This window comes from Kogia breviceps, chromosome 15, assembly GCF_026419965.1.
Source record: "Kogia breviceps isolate mKogBre1 chromosome 15, mKogBre1 haplotype 1, whole genome shotgun sequence".
NCBI classification, from domain to species: domain Eukaryota; kingdom Metazoa; phylum Chordata; class Mammalia; order Artiodactyla; family Physeteridae; genus Kogia; species Kogia breviceps.
Window position 1 is genome coordinate 40,687,631 of NC_081324.1, and position 15,974 is coordinate 40,703,604.

General features: G+C 43.5%; 1 long non-coding RNA gene across 1 annotated transcript; it reads left to right on the plus strand.

Annotated features, from left to right (window-relative positions):
* The first annotated feature begins 8,644 nt into the window (after positions 1-8,644).
* LOC136792748 (uncharacterized) lies at positions 8,645-13,399 on the plus strand. Its single transcript, XR_010837081.1, has 4 exons — positions 8,645-8,938; positions 10,897-11,041; positions 12,564-12,638; positions 13,354-13,399. It is a non-coding gene; the product is annotated as an uncharacterized lncRNA (long non-coding RNA).
* Positions 13,400-15,974: the final 2,575 nt, after the last annotated feature.

Here is a 15,974-nt window from a genome sequence, read left to right on the forward strand (position 1 = left end):
TGGCTCCCTTCTTTCCTTTTCCCCTGCCAGGCCTTCCTTGCCAGCCCTTATTTTGGCCAGAGAGCTGAGTTCTGAAGGTCAGGTCACTTCTCTCACCCCAAGCAACAGGGATCCAGGCTGAGCCAAACTAAGCTTCGAGCTGTGAGCAGCTCCAAGAAGGAGTCCTCCCACAGCTTCTGAACAGGCAGGTAATTTGGTGCTGAAACAACCCTCGCTGTGCATGCCTGGTCCAGCGGTTCTCAGCCCTGCTGTATGTTGGCATCACCTCTGCAGGGAGACAGAGGGGTGTAGAGGGAGATGTCAAAATACACAGGGATTCGTATTCAACTGGCCTGAGCTGGGAGGGGGCAGGGGGTGTGCTGCCGGGCATAGTATTTTTTAAACGCCCCAGATGATGCTGATGTGCAGCCGGTGTTGAGACCCTTGCTGCAACTACAAAGAGGATATTTCCCGTGGGGTATGGGGTATGTTTTTTAATTCACAGATCAGCTGGCTCTGTACACCCAGGCTCATGGGCAGTTTGGAAGGGGATTCGTGTGTGTGTGTGTGTGTGTGTGTGTGTGTGTGTGTGTGTGTGTGTGTGTGTGTGTGTCTATTTAGGATTCCGTTTTACACAGCTCCCCAGCACTGGAGTCAGAAACACAAATGTCACTGAAGATCCCTCCCTGCTCCATACTCATCCGTCATGTTCAATCCAACCCAAGCCTCCTTTTTCTCACACTGATACTTTCTCTTCTTTCAGCTCTGTTCCTGCCTGACCTCACTTCCTGTCTGGATGTTTTCAGTGTCCTCTTAGGTGCTCTTTCCAACAGTCTGACCCCCACCCCTCTGCTTTCCCCTCTGCTGTCAGAGGGCCTTTCCACAACTTTGGGTGAACTTGACTTTGCCCATCACGGCACATCCACTGGTGATTTGTCTGAGATACCTTGTCATTTCTGGTGCTGACCTGTAGTATCCAAAGGATGAACTCGGTCCTTTAAAAGAGAAGACAGTTGAAAAACCAGATTGTTTTCATGAGACCAAACTGAGGTCCAATCTGCTCTGAGTGGAGTTTGACTCTTTCCCAATATCTGATACTTGTCTTTAATAGGAAGAAAGCAGTCTACTATTGGGAACAGTTTAGAACTAACTACCTGTAATGTTGGACAAATGCTTTCGAGAGCTGAGGGCAGTCTGTGTGGATGAGAAAGACCCATTTTGTCCCCATCTCCCAAGTTAAAGCACGCATCCATCTGGATTTTGAATGTGTTTTGTAATTGGGCTAAAAGTATTTTCAATGAGAGATGACTCACTTCTGAATCCATGGCCATCAGAAAGCAATACCAGATACTTGATGCTGTTTCCAGCAACCTATAACTGCGAGTTGGGAATGCTTAACTTAGCAAAAACAAAAGGTAAGGAAAGAAACTGCTGGAGTACAGAGTAAAGAAACCAGAACAAAGAGGACAGATACCTTGGGAAGAGACTGAAAATGATGTCCTCTTGCAAATGCATGAAATGATTAGTGACCTTTAAAATAATGTTCTATCTGGTAGGAATGTGCAAGCCTTATTTGGATCCTGATTCAAACAAAAAGAAATTAAAACATTTTTGAAACAATTGGAAATTTGATATTTGATGATTTTTAGGAACTCTTATGAATACTTTTAGTTGTGATAATGGTCTTGTCATGTTAAAAGAAAAGATTCATATCTTTTAGAAACACATACTGAAATATTTATGGATGGAATGATGTGCTATCTGGGATTTGCTTCAGGATAATATGGGAAAGAGGAAGTTGGTGTGAGTAGTGCTGAAACAAGATTGGCCAGTAACTGTTGAAGCTGAGTGATGGGTACACAGAGGTTCATTACACTATTCCACTTTCATAGTTGTTTGAATTTCTTCATAATAAAAAGGGTTTTTTTAGAATATGATGTTTTTATTACTAAAAATTGTGATGAATTTTTACCTAAAATTGGTGGTCTGCATGAGCATAAAGGGGCTTATAGAAGCTGAAAGTTTGAGAAATGCTGCTGAATGGTACATGGTCTTAAATAGAGGGAATACCCAATTCCCAAAGCATTTCACAAAGAATAGGTTGGAAGAAAAGAGCAACACGTGAGGTGAAGTTGTCCTCAAAGCATTGGTTAATAGAGGTCTTCGTTGTGAGTTCCGTTGTCCTGGGGGGCTATAAGAGTATTTCCCATGTAGGGGTAGGCGTGGGAGTAGAGAGACTAAAGACATCAGCTTCTAGTTCCTTCTGAGGAATAAATAAAACGTACTAGAGTGGGTTTGGGATGCATTAAAATAACTGTGGTTTGAGAAAAATACCTGTTGATCTACTTCCTGATAGAATCTGCAATGTTTATACATATATACAGAGAAGAAAATTAGATCTTCAAAGAACTAAGCACCTGGACAAACTGTTTTAGTTGAAGGAACTGCTTTCACAGAATTTTAACTACATTTATGCTTCTGTGACTATATTTAGGAATTGTATTGAAAGAAGTGAGGAGACACAGTCCTACAGAAACTCCTGTTGCATCTGTTGCAGAAATAGCCCTGAGGGCCCCCCACTGCCCTGCAAGGTTAGCCTCCTAGTTTGGCACCCAAACATGGAGTCTGATAGCCTGCGTTTGAACCTCACTCATTTCTACAACTGACTAACTCTCTGGTCTTGGGCAAACTACTAACTTACTCTCAAATTCTCAGTTTCCTTATCTGTGAAATGAGTGTCGTAATAGTATCCACCTGACATGATTGCCAGGCTCAAATGAGAAAATGTCAGAAGAGCATTTAACTCAGTCCCTGGCCCACATGCAAACTGTGAACTGTGATTCCTCACCTCTCCCTGGTCTCTACGTTAAAAAGGCGGATCTTTTTCTGACTTGCCGATATGCACCTTCTGCCTGATTATTCTGTCTCTTTTCTTTGGCTTCCAGGACTCTTAGGTCCCCAAATTTGCAGCCCACTTGTAGTAACTGAACAGCATCGTCTGACAGACATTCCCGTGTGCTCATCTTATTGCTGCTCTATCAGCTATTTTCCTTGTCTTCTTCCTTACTTATCCTGGTGATTTAGCCCATCCTTTATTCTGTGTATTTTTATAAGCTGTCTCAACTTTTTTATGGAGCAAGGGAAGGGGTAAATTACTAGCTAAGTAAATAAGTGATCCATGCCTGAGGCCAGGGGAGGAGAGGAGTCGTGGCGGGGTTGGGGAGGACTCTGATGAACGAGCTCCTCCAGATGGGGAGGGGGCGATAGAAACCACTCACTGGACCTCTTCCAAACCATTCTTGCTTTATGCCTTCCTTGGTATCCACCATGTCTGCTACCACTGTTTGTTGTAATAATGGGCCAGGAAACCCTCAAGAACAAAAGTAGGCCAAGTTGCCTACTTGTTTTGGTGACAGGATTCGGTGGGAAATGGGGGCATCTCTCTTCCCACTACAAATACGGAGCCCCTGGATTCAACCTGGTTTTCTTCCATGACTCCGCGGCCTCTGTCCACTGGTGCTTGTGTTCCAACTGCAGACAAAGGCTTTCCCGGGAAGGGGCAGCGTTTTCCTGGCCAACAGGATGCTGAGTGCTGACAGGCGCACAGTACGCACCAAACACGCCGCTCTCCTCTGCTGGGGTCAGGAAGATGAGTCACCTCCACCAGCTGGGGGGACTCAGAGCCTCGGATCTTCCCAGCAATGTCCTGGGCTTTTGCAATGTGGGATACTGCAAGGGCTTTTTTCAGGGATCCAGCCGAGGCCTTGGTGACCTATTTCTCCCCTAATAGCAACTGGGGAGGAAACTGCTCACTAGAGATAAAGATAAGAGAGTTTCTGGTCTTTTCAATACCAGACCTTGAAAGTGAGGTGTCCCCAAAGCACACACTAGCACAATTCCCCCAAACTCCTTGCTTGCCTGCCTGGAAGGTTTTGTTAAAGAAACAATAACCTAAGTGTGCCCACTCATTACCATTCTCTCGGAAACTGGACGCGGCTATTTCTTTGCTTATGGAGTGGTGGAGGGCCAACCTGTGGCTCAGCCTCAGAGGCAAACACGGCTACAGGGGCAGAGGAGGAAGGCGAGGCAGAACTCCAGGGAGGGAAGGCGTCAGTGGGTATGGGGGCAAAGGCAGCCCTCGCAGTAGCACTGCCCGGCCAGGGCCCTCCGCAGAGAACTCTGTGGGCGCTCTCTCAGAAAGCTGATGTCCTAGGTCTACAGTGAGGTTCATCTTTTATTTTGTAAGAAGCCTTTTTATTTACCTTTTTTTCTTCTTTATCTTTTTTCTCTAATTTAGTGAATAGGGGAAAAAAATCCACTATACAAAAAGTCAGATATAGGCATGAGAAAGCACATACGGTATATTGCTAAGTGAATTTTAAAAATCACAAAACCACAGACAAGCCCCATTTTTGTAGTGACAAAAGAAATCAGTGAGAAGGGGTGTGAAATGATTCATGCCAAGGAGTTAATAGTTGCCTCCTCTGGAGAAGGGTGTGGATTTGGGGAAGGAGTGATGAAGGAGGGAAAGTTCTTACTCTGAAATTTTGGAATTTTTGGAAAGAACATACAGTAATTTTAAAAGAGCAAAAAGCTCAATTTAGGAGCTCTGGGTTGGGAGTATTTCCTGCAGGCAGAGCTCAGGCTCGTCCTTGAGGGTGGACGCTCCTCCCCATGTTGCCTCGGTCCATGAGGGAAGTCCCCACCTGCCCACCCCACCCCCATCAGCATGAGGGACCCTCTCTGCCCCGCTCCGAGTCAGGAATGCTGGCTCCTCCTGACAGCGCAATGATTGCACTTAACGGAATGCAAACAGTATTTCCAGTTAATGCTCGCGACGCTCCTGTGAGGTGGGTAGAGCAGCATGTCCACTTTACGCCTGCGGAGCCTGAAGTCCAAGAGGAGAAATTGCACGGCTACCAGGAGGCAGCGAGAGCAGTGAGCCAGGCCCCTCCATCCAGGTCCAGGGGTCCTTTCAGCCCCTGCTTCCTCTGGCAGAAGGCTGGCCTGGAGCTACCTGAGGAGGGTGACACGAGGCACAGGGACTCTGCCTGGATGTACCACGAGAATGCCAAAATGACCACGCCAGGACTGTTCCGTGGCGGTTAACTCTGTGTGCAACCTGGTGGCCACAGTGCCCAGATATTCAGTCAAACAGCAGTCTAGAAGTCACTGTGAGAGTACTTTTTAGAGGAGATTAACATTTAAACCAGTGAACTTTGAGTAAAGCACTTTTCTCTCCATAATATGGGTGGGACTCATCCAGTCAGTTGAAGGCCTTCAGAGAAAAAGATGGAGGGCGCTGGAAAAGAAAATTCTGCCCTCTGGCTGCCTTTGGACTCAAGCTGCAACCTCAGCTCTTCCCTGGATCTCCAGCCTGCTGGCCTGCCCTTCACACTGCAGTCTTGCCAGCCCCACTATCTCCTGAGCCAATTCCCTAAAATAAATCTCTCTCTCTCTCTACATGCATACACACATCCAACTGGTTCTGTGTCTCTGGAGAACCCCGACCAATACACTTTCTCTAAAGGAGAAGACTGGGTGGATACATTTCTTCTAAACTACCTTTCACTGGCATCACCACACCCAGCAGTGAGGCTTGCGCGACTTACATGCTTCACAAGTAATTGAGTGAGAACCAACAACTAGGCGGAAAATGCTTCATGGCTTTGCCAGATATGATATTTATTTAAACTACTGCTTTGTTCCCTTCTAAGTCATTGGATCTAATGGAAAAGAACAGAAATTGACTGGACTAAATCAAGGGTGGGAGGGTGGGAGTGATGAGTGGTGAGGTACCTTCCATTTCTGAAGAGTCTGTAACCCAGGATCATTCCAGAAACTATAACTTCTGTTTTGTCTTTTAAATCAGAGTAAACGGGGACTGGCGGGGCCAGAAGCAGAGCTCTAAGCCAGGCACTGCTTCCTCTCGCTCCCACCCCATGTGCAGGTCCCTCTGTAAGGAAGGGCCCAACCCCATTTTGTCTACACACACCCTCACCATATGGGCAAACACTTCCTGTTACCTATACACAATGCTGAGACCAGCATGAACTCATTTAGATGCCTATCAGTATCTGCATTTTACAAGAGCTGGGAGAAGAACCCAGAGAAACAGCTCCTAATTGGGGAGCATCACTGCTCCAATTTTAACCATGAAGGAGACTGAGGCCCAGGGATATTGGGCTGTCTGCCCAGGGCTGCACAGGAGTCATGGTCCAAGCTGGTCATGAGGCTGCCGGGAAGGAGAAAGGTGTCTGGGAGGATGTGCCCTGGCTTCTCTGGAATCCTCATTCACCAAGCCTCACCACTTCTTGAGGAGCAGATCCTGATGAAGGGATGGAGACTTGGCATCCTGGCTTTACCGCAGAACTATGTCCTGGACGTGGAAGAGTGTTTCTTAATTCCCATTTAAATTTCTGGCCTAATGTCTCCTTTCAAATAAGTTGTGTCCAACACAACATTTCATTCCCCACAATGTGGCAAGCTCGTTCCTTGTCTGCTACAGCTTGGAGAGTTCCCTTATCCCTCAGCACTCAGCTTAGCAGTTACCTCCTCCAGAAAGCTCCCCTGTCCCTTCCCCGTCACACACACACACACACCCGCCAGCTCTGGTGGTCCACAGGCTCCATGCTAGATGCCTTGCATGGTCACCAGGCTGAGCCCTTTAAGGGCAGGGAGCCTGACACTGAGAGCATCTGGCACATGGTAGAGCTTGGTAAACATTTGATGACTAAACCATGGAGAGAGTAGAAGTGAGTACACTAGGGAATGTTTCCTCTTTTAGGGAAAAATGACTAGAAATTACTAATCATCTTGCATGATACATAATGGGCATTCAATGTTTATAGAATAATTCTTAAAAGTAAGAGGGTTGTGCTCAGAATAAATACCCCCTGACTTAAGTTACGCTGTGGGGATACTAGGCAGTCTCACTGTAATTTCTGGGTAAAAATGTCAATGGCCATGAAGAGAATCTTTTCAATTTTAAGTTTTCCTTCCATACCTTTTCCAAAACCACCATAATGTCTTGTTGCTTATCTAGAATCTAGTAATTAGCACAAAATTTAGCCCCAAATTATGTATTAGAGGTATTTTAAACTTGAAATTGAATATGACAGGATTCCAGGAGCCTGCCAAGTATCTAGGATAAATAAGATCCACCTGGTGTCAAATTTTCCAGTTAATTCAACAAATTCAAAATCACTTGGTTTAGACATTAGGCAACATTGTGTTTGTTCCCTTCCATTCATTCATCCATTCATGTGGGGAATGGAAGCCTGCCATAGGAGGGTTAGTAAGGTGCTCTAGGGGATAAGACATCAACAAGCAAGAAGGAGGAGGTCAGAAGTCCACCAGTGGGTGGATGGGAGTGCACGGACCAAACCTAAAAGCATAGCTTAGACTTTTCATCAAATGGTGTTATAACCGGCAAGGAAACCTAAGTTAAAAAATATACAGATAATGCTGTGATTAGGAGTAGGGCCCAGTAGGGATGAGATAGGCTAGATCTTGATGAGAAGCATGCTGAAAAGGAAAGGGAATAACTTAACGTGTGGAAAATTTTCTTTGGCTAATAACTGCCATTCCATATAGGCAATAAAAATAAATCTGTAGCATTGTTGATGAATAAAGGGACAAGCAACAAGATGGGATGGACAGGGGCCGGCCCCTAGGCCAAGCTGGAGGAAAGGCAGCCTGGGGCCTGGGGCAATGACTCAGGCAGGAGGAATGTAGCTCAGGCTGCCTGCAGCTGTGATAAGGAGGACAGGATGGGGCACAGCAGAGGACATCCTGGAGCAGCCCTGCGACTTTCCACATAGGAGCTCATGTAGAAACCCAGGGCCTGAAAGAATTCCAGCCCCCATGCCAGGCAGAGTCCTGGAATGTGGTCAAGGGGAAAAGAGGAGAGATGTAACCCTCCATCACCAAGGCCTGGTGGAGAAAGGGAGCGAAGCACAGCTGAGGTCCAGTGTGCTGTGCAGACAGCTTCGTTACAGACCCAGCTGGCTCCTGCCTTTCCAGCCTTGCAGCCCTGAGCTGTGCTGAACCCTTTTCAGCCTAGCCTGGGATGTCCCCATGCTCTGCGCCTTCTAACACTTCGATTCAAACCTCAGGCATGTTTCTCTTACCAGTTGGTTTTGTGCCATATCTGTACAATGCTTGTGCCTTAATTTACTTAGGATGCTCCCTTCAGGAGGCTCACATTTTAAACATAGCCTCTGCCTGCTAAGCAAATATCCTTGTTCATAAATTACTCTCACCTGAACCCCCATACCCCTCCCCCCCCAAACACAGAGGATCCCTGGGCTTCCTTGCAGCTGTCAAAACCGTTCCTGGGCATCGAAGGGCATCCACTCACCAGGCCCCCGATGGGACCAGGCACAGGGCACGTTTTCCCTCTTTGGAAGCAATCTCATTACTGGGCAGTGTAAACCACCGGGATTTCCCAAGAGGAACAGGTCTCTGCTTCATCAGTTTTCTCTGCTTTTTTCCTTCTGTAATGGAGTCTGGAGCTCAGGCCCCTCCCCCTGCAACCTCTCCTACACACGCTTGGGGGCTGGGGTCCTGGCCCATCCTTCAGCGAGCTCCCTGCTTCCCCAGTAAAGTAAAACATCATCCTATTAACGTCCTGGTGGTAAGTCATGTTGCTAGCATGTACCATGATAAGATGTGATGAGAATTACACTTCACCTCTGTGGTCTTCCCTCCAAAACCCAACAGGCCCACTCATTATGAGAAAAACCTCAGACAAATCCCAACTGAGTAACACTCTACAAAATAACTTACCCGTACTCCTCGAAACTGTCAAGGTCATCAAAAGCAAGGAAAGTCTGAGAAGTCATCATAATCAGGAGGAACTTAAGGAGACATAATGATGAAATGTAATGTGATGTCCTGAATGGGATCCTGCAGCAGAAAATGACATCAAGCAAAAACTAAGGAAATCTGAAATAAGGTATGGAGTTTAGTTAATAACAATGTATCAATATTGGTTCATTAATTGTAGCAAATGTATATAAATGTAACATAAGTTAATTATCAGGGAAACTGGGTGTGGGCTCTGTGGGAACTCTGTGTACTATCTTTGCACCTTTTCTGTAAATCTAAAACTGTTCTAAAAGAAAAAGTTTGTTTTAAAAAAAAAATGGCTTTTTTGGAAAAGTCATTCTACAACCCCCAATAGAGCAGCAACTGCTGAATCCCATATCACTGAAGAAAATCTTACTTGCGGATCCTAAATGCTGTCTTTCAAACTATAGGCATGATAAAGTATCATTAGTTACCAAGTGAAAACTCACCCACTTTAGCCTTCTTTACTGCTATTTTAAATATCTATTATATATTCTAGATATAATAATTAATAATTAAGAGCCACTATTACTATGTCTTTTAAAAATTCTGGTTTGATTTATTTCTGATTCAGAAAGTAGTATGTTACATGGTATGACTTGAAAAGAAGACATTGTTGCCAAAATTATTTCTCCCATAAGAAATAGTATTATTTGCAAACTTCCCATAAAAGCATTTTTGGAAATGACTCAGAATGCTGACTCCACTACATTCTACCTTGTAGGAATTGTGATAACGAAGCAGTAATTTCCGGTAATAGTGAGGTGCCATACTCCCCAAGCAAGAAGATTCCATATATTATTGTGCGTATGTGAAGTCTGGTCCATTCTTTCTTGGAGTAATTTGTGAAGTTATAAATACTTGTTACTCTGATTTCATCCCTCATTTATTTCTTGTGCTGTTGTTGTTTTATGGGGAATGGGAGGATTTGAGAAGGGGAGAGATGTTATCCAAGGGAAATTTGGGGAGAAGCTTTTCTCGTTCTCTGAAGAAATATCTCAAACATAACACTAGTGCCTTGGTTTACCTATGGTGTGGCACAGAACACATTATGACATCATCATGGAATCAAGTTATGGCAGACTCGGTTGAATGGAAAATCAATGGGCTGGCAAATGCCTTTGCAAAACTGAAATATGTACCATGAACCCTGTCATGCAGTCCTGCCCCACAGCTAAAATCCGAACACCTCCCTGTTTTGTTTTTTTCGGTACGCGGGCCTCTCACTGTTGTGGCCTCTCCCGTTGCGGAGCACAGGCTCCGGACATGCAGGCTCAGCGGCCATGGCTCACGGGCCCAGCCGCTCCGCGGCACGTGGGATCTTCCCGGACCGGAGCACGAACCCGTGTCCCCTGCATCGGCAGGCGGACTCTCAACCACTGCGCCACCAGGGAAGCCCTCCCTGTTTTGTTTTACCTGCCATCTATTCAGCTCTCTAGTCTTTTGGGCTTCCTCACACCTCAGTCCTGGCACCCATTTTCCACCCTTTGCCAGCTTCTCCCTGGTTTCATACCCTTCCACTCTGTGTGGGTTGGGACAGAAAACTTGGCCCAAAAGGGTTAGGGCAGGGGGCTGCTGGCACAACTTCCACTGAGTCCCCTACGTGCCCAGTCCTCTGTCAAGTGCTGCTCCCCATCTGCTTCATTTAGTTAGCAAGGGCTTTGGCATTTCAAAACGAATCAACGATTAGAAGGCTCACAATACAATCAGTCCATCAAAAAGCTGCAGAGCAACTGAGTGACTTCAACATCTTAAAGCTCGTTTCTGAGCACTGGCCACACCCAGAGCCTGCTGAGTTGGTCTCTTTAGGCAGTTTGCTCACTTCCCTTCCACTGGTAACTGGTGATCAAAGGATCCCCAGTTTAAGCAAAATCTGACTGGTCTGCTCATACTTGGAGGTCCTAGCGCTGCTTACTTTCATGAAACGAAACCTTCAGTTGCCCAGAGCCTTCGGCGGTTCCGCGTTGGCTACTCACAGGGCACAAGCTCATGTTGAGACAGGCAAATTGTCTGGTTGCTTCCATCACCATTCTGTAAATTCTGCCAAATCTTGTTTGCACACAGATTCACCCCCATGCTGACGAAGCAGAGTTAGTGACTGAGACTATTTCTACCATGTCCCAGGGCCAGGCCTGACAAGGAGGTGAGAAGTCTGGATTTGGAGGCCGAGGATCTGGGTTTGCACTCCACACCTCTGCTTACTAGACAGGTAAAGGAACTAACTTTTTCAGGTACCATCAAAATGTTTTCCACAGTGGCTGTACAATTTATATTCCTACCAGCAATGTATGAGGGTTCCAATATTTCCATATTCTCCCCAACACTTGTTTATTTTCTGGTCTTTTTTTTTTTTTAGACATCCTAGTGTGTGTGAAGTGATACCTCATTGTGGTTTTGGTTTGCGTTGCTCTAATGACTAATGATGTTGAGCATCTTTTCGTTGGCCATTTGTATATATTTTTTGGAAAATGTCTGTTCAAGTCCTTTGCCCATTTTTAAAATTAGGTTCTTGTCTTTTTGTTGTTGAGTTATAAAGTTCTTTAGATATTCTGATTGCTAGACCCTTATCAGATATATGAATTGCAAATATTTTCTCCTACCTTCCTCCTAAAAGGTGGTCTTTTTCTCTCTTGATAGTGTTCTTTGGTGCACAGAACTTATAAAATTTTGATGAAGTCCAATTTATCTATTTGTTGTTGTTGTTGTTGCCTGTGCTTTTGGTGTCATATCCAAGAAATCACTGCCAAATCCAATGTCATGAAACATTTCCTATATGTTTTCTTCTAAGAGTTTTATAGTTTTGGCTCTTACATTTAGGTCTTTAATCCATTTTGAGTTAATTTTTGTATATGGTATAAGATAAAGGCCCAAGTTCATTCCTTTGCATATGGATATACAGTTTTTCTATCACTAATTGTTAAAAAGCCTGTCCTTTCCACATTAAAGTGTCTTGACCCTTGTTGAAAATCAACTGACCATATATGTAAGGGTTTATTTCTGGGCTCTCTACTCCATTTCATTGGTGTATATATCTGTTCTCATGCCAGTACAACAATTTTGATTACCATAGGTTTTTAGTAAGTTTTGAAATCAGGAAGTGTGAGTCCAGCAACTTTGTTCTTTTCAAGATTATTTTAGTGATTTGGAATTCCTTAAGATTCCATCTGAATATAAGGCTGCGTTTCTATTTCTGTAAAAAAAAATGCCATCGGGATTTTGATAGGAATTGCATTGAACCTATATGTTGCTTTTGGGAAGTATTGTCATCTTAACAATATTAAGTCTTCCAATACATGAAAATGAGATGTCTTTCCACTTATTTAGGTCTTTAATTTCTTTCAACAATGTTTTGTAGTTTTCAGCCTGCAAGTCTTTTGCCTCCTTGGTTAAATTTATTCCTAAGTATGTTATTCTATTTTATGCTACTTATGCTACTGTAATCAAATTGCTTTCTTCATTTTATTTTCAAATCATTCATTACTACCATCATATGCATGATTCCAACATGCCATAAACATAATTCCAACATCCCTCAATCTGACCCATTTTGTCATATGGTATTTTTTTAATTTAATTTTTAATTTTTTGCTGCTAGTGTATAGAAATACAATTTATATTTGTATATTGACCTTGTATTCTGCGACCTTGCTAAATTCACTTATTAGTTCTACACAGTTTTAATTCTTTCTTTCCAATTTATATGCCTATTTTTTTTTGCCCTATTGTCCCAGTGAATAGTGAGCTCCAGTGCAATGTTGAAGAGAAGTGATGAGAGTGGACAGCGTTGCCTTGCACTCCATATTAAGGTGAAAATTCCAATATTTCATCATTATATATGATGTTAGGTATAGGGTTTTTTTAAAATTATCTCTGTCAGGTTGAGAAAGTTTCCTTTTATTCCTAGCATGCTGAGAGTTTTTATTATGAATAGGTGCTCAATTTTGTAGACTGCTTTTCCTGTATCTACTGAGACGGTCACATGATTTTTCCATTTTATTTTGATAATATGATGAATTATATTGATTAATATTTTTAAATAAAACAACTTTACATTCCTGAGGAAAAAACCCTAGTTTTTGGTCATAAAAAAAAATGCTAGGTTCAGTTTGCTAGCATTTTGTTAAGGGTGTTTGTGTCTATGTTCAAAAGGGATATTGGTCTGTGGTTTTCTTTTCTTGTAATGTCTTTGGTTTTGGTCTTAGGGTTGGGGCCGGCCAAAAGTTTTAAAAATTGGGAAATGGGGCTTCCCTGGTGGCGCAGTGGTTGAGAGTCCGCCTGCCGATGCAGGGGACACGGGTTCGTGCCCCGGTCCGGGAAGATCCCACATGCCGCGGAGCGGCTGGGCCCGTGAGCCATGGCCGCTGAGCCTGCGCATCCGGAGCCTGTGCTCCGCAACAGGAGAGGCCACAACAGTGAGAGGCCCGCGTACTGAAAAAAAAAAAAAAAAAAAATTGGGAAATGATTTTCTCCTCTATTTTCTGAAACAGTTTGTGTATTGTTGGTATAATTTCTTCCTTGCAGGTTGGATAGAATTTACCAGTGAAACTATCTTTGACAGAAGTTTTCTTTGCAAAAGGTTTTTAATTGCACAGTCAATTTTTAAAATCAACATGAGGATCTTCATATTCTCTATTTTTTCCTGTGTCAGTTTTGGTAAGTGTGTTTTTCAAGGAATTTGTCCTTTTTATCTAACAGTATTTTTTAGCATGAAATTGTTCAAAAACCCTTTATTCACCTTTATTAATCCTTTATCTCTGCAGAATTGCTAAAATAACCCCTTTAATCCTGATGTTTGAAATGTGTGTTTTCTCTCTTGTTAACTTACTCAGTCTGATGTTATTTTCTATCAGCCTCAAGGAACTTGTTTAGCATTTCTTGTAGTGTGAATTTGCTAGAGATGACTCTCAGCTTTCGTTTATCAAAAAATGCCTTTATTTTGCCTTAATTTTTATAATATATTTTGGTAGTTTATAGATTCTAAGTTGCAGACATTTCTTTTCTTTCAGTACTTAAAGATCTTGTTCTGTCTCTGGCCTTATTGTTTCCGATGAGATGTCAGCTTAATTTTGTATGTATATAATATGTCTTTTTTCTTCTGGCTCCTTTTTAGATTTTTTTTTTTTAACTTTGTTGTCAGCATTTTGATTACAAAGTGACTGGGTGTGATTTCTTTATGTTCACTCTGCTTATGACTTGCTCAGCTTCTTGGGTCTGGGGGTTTATATTTGTTTTCTTTTGTTCAACCATGTAAATCTTGGCTGCCTCCTGCCCACACTGTCTTCCTCTAGAGCAGGCCTGCTCTTCTATCTACCTACACCAGATTAGGTGTTCACCTCAGCTGGGGCTTTTGGCTCAACCATGCGGGGCTCATTCCTACCTGAAATTCAGTTAATCAGGGCTTCCTTGCATCTACCACCTATTCACCAAATAGAAAAGTATGATTCTTCGTTCATGTAGATTTATTTTGTTGTTACCATGGTAGTGAAGGCCTTTTGCATTCTCCTTCATCCTAATCCTGAAGAAGAATTCAGGGTGTTTATTCTTATTCCCTTCATTCTAGATACATGAGAGATTGTACTTCCTGCCTCATAAAAGTTAGGTGTGGCCATGTGACTTGATTGACCAATGAAAAGTGAAGTGTGACTGTTTCTGGGCAGAATATTTAAGCCTGCGTGTGATTGGACACCATCACTTCCCTCTGTGTGGTAAGCTGAATAATGGCCGCCAGAAAAGACGTCCTCTTAATCCCTGGAACCTGTGAATATGTTACCTCACCGGACAGAAAGGATCTCGCAAACGTGATTAAGGATCTTGAGATAAGGAGATTATCCCGGCTTCTCCAGGTGGGCCCAGTGTAATCACAAGGATCCTCACAAGAGGGAGGCAGGAGAGGCAGAGTGGAAGAAGATGTGACGATCGAGCAGAGGTAACAGAGAGAGAATTGAAAATGCTCCACTGCTGGCTGTGAAGATGGAGGAAGGTGCACAGGCAGCCTCCAGAAGCTGGAAAGGGAGGGAAACAGATTCTCCCCGAGAGCCTCCAGAAGGAAAACAGTCCTGCCGACACCTTGATTTTAGCCCAATGAGACCCATTTCAGACTGTGACCTTCATAACTGGAAGACAATAAGTTTGCATTGTTTTCAGGCACTTAAGTTTGTGGTAACTGGTTACAGCAGCAATAGGAAACGAATATACTCTGTCCCAACAACGGCAATGCTCCAAGTTGGGGAGCCTGTCAGCCTGCATTCCTGAGTGCGTGACACAGAGCAAACAAAGCACAGCCCCCACCTGACCATGGCACTCCTGGAGTATGAGCAAGAAGTAAAACTTTGTCCTTTTAAGCCACAGAGATTTTGCAGGTCTCTGCTTTTACAGCAAAGCTACGTTGTCAGTACAAATCCCACACAAAGAATGTAACTCTATACAACTCTGCTGTGGGACTTGAACATTTTTTTCAGTGGGGCCTGAGAGTTTAGGCCCCTAGAAGTGATGAAATATTTGGGCTATTCTGACAGGAACATCAGGAATGGTTTAGAGTTAGTTCAGCAAGTCTGTTGGGGGCCTGGTATGTCATAGCTCCTCAGTGCCATGGAGGGCACACACAGAGATTCAGGATGTTCTGCTCTTTCACAAAAAAGTAATTGCAAGGAGAATCTCTGTAGGCAGGAAGCCCAGAAGACAATACAGGGTGTGAATTCAAGTGTACTTCAGAGAGTTTTGGTAACAGTGAAGAAAAGTTACTCTGGGGAAGAAAATTTGTTGAGAGAAAACAGCCTCTTTAAATCAGTAATGAGTTTTGCTAGATAACGCTGTTCAGAGGGACAGAGAACTGAGGTCTTCACTCTACTTTTGTGAGAACAAGTCAAATGACAAGAACAAATACAAAAAAACAAGCTGAACGCATAGGCTTCTGCAAGCAGGTATGTGTCAGGGTCTCTCCTGGGACCAGGACACATATAATCCTATAACTCCTTTGCCTGTCTGTAGAAGAGAACAACAAATGTTCCCAAAGAGCAATTCAAAACTGTTAGGATTCTATACTATATAATGTAATTATGACTGCATTTTGCAGAAAGGATAAAATGTGTCTACTACATCAGTTTCTAAGGCAGTAAGGAGTGCATTACACTTTTAGAGATTTC